This window comes from Mus caroli, chromosome 11 (genome assembly GCF_900094665.2).
Source record: "Mus caroli chromosome 11, CAROLI_EIJ_v1.1, whole genome shotgun sequence".
NCBI lineage: Eukaryota > Metazoa > Chordata > Mammalia > Rodentia > Muridae > Mus > Mus caroli.
In genome coordinates, this window is record NC_034580.1 from 75,648,102 (window position 1) to 75,649,347 (window position 1,246).

At 42.6% G+C, this 1,246-nt stretch overlaps 1 protein-coding gene across 2 annotated transcripts in view; it reads right to left on the reverse strand.

Moving 5' to 3' along the window:
• Myo1d (myosin ID) overlaps positions 1-1,246 on the reverse strand; it is a 297,401-nt gene that overhangs the window by 205,561 nt on the left and 90,594 nt on the right. The gene's annotated exons all lie outside the window — the stretch shown is intronic.

Sequence of the window (1,246 nt, forward strand, 5' to 3'; positions counted from 1 at the left end):
AAAAAAAAAAAAAAAAAAAAAAAAAAAAAAAAAAAAAAAAAAGAAAACCAAGAGTCTTAAACCAAATTACAGCAGTTTTGGTAAAGAAGGAAAACACCAAGCTTGAGACACAAGGCACCACAGGGAAGGATTTACCCTGTGTACCACTGGTGGGAGGTACCCTTGGTGGGAGGTACCGGTGGTGGGAGGTACCGGTGGTGGGAGGTACCCGTGGTGGGAGGTACCTGTGGTGGGAGGTACCCATGGTGGGAGGTGCCCTTGGTGGGAGGTACCCGTGGTGGGAGGTACCCTTGGTGGGAGGTACCCATGGTAGGAGGTACCCTTGGTGGGAGGTACCCATGGTAGGAGGTACCCGTGGTGGGAGGTATCCGTGGTAGGAGGTACCCGTGGTGGGAGGTACCCGTGGCAGGAGCAGAGAGATCAGTGAGAAGTTCCTTCTGTGAGCTTAAACAACAAAACTTCACTCACTGAGCTTTCTCCCAGGGGAATATTCTTAAAAGTAGTTTAACCAAACAGTATAAATCTCCCAAGGCTTTAAGACTATTTTTTAATAAATTATGTTATGGCTAAAATTGGGTGAATAGATTAATAAAGAATTAGATAAAAACAATTACACAGTGGAATTGCTAAAGAGAATGTGCTAGTTTTATGGAAACCTTAATGAAAAATATATCCACTATACATTGCTGAATGGAAAAACTAACTTTGTAATAGCAGATATATGCTTATAATTATGTATTTTTGTTTATTTATGCATGTGTGACTATGTACTTGGGCACACACTAACAATTTGCTGCTTCTGGAATGTTGGGGGACATGACTCCCCCCCCCCCCATCAGAAGGGTCCCAGAGGATCCTCCCCTACAAAAAACCACAGCTCTTGCCACTGCTCATGGTTGTTCACCATGACTTGACACTACGACACACAACTGAAGATGCTGTACACTTTGTACTAGACACGTAGAAATCAAGCTGGAACAGGCCTGCAAGCTTTCTTTCTGCTTGCTTTGCTTTCATTGTATCCTGAAGGTGCTGTGTAGGCTGCTGATATTTAGTGTTCATCAATATTTACTTAGCTATGAACTCTGTGAGCTACAATAATGGTATGAATGTTAGGGGGGGTGACCAATTACTATCTGATTGGATTTAAGGCCTTAATATCTCTTAATATCAATGGACTCAATTCCCCAATAAAAAGACATAGACTAACAGACTGGCTACACAAACAGGACCCAACATTTTGCTG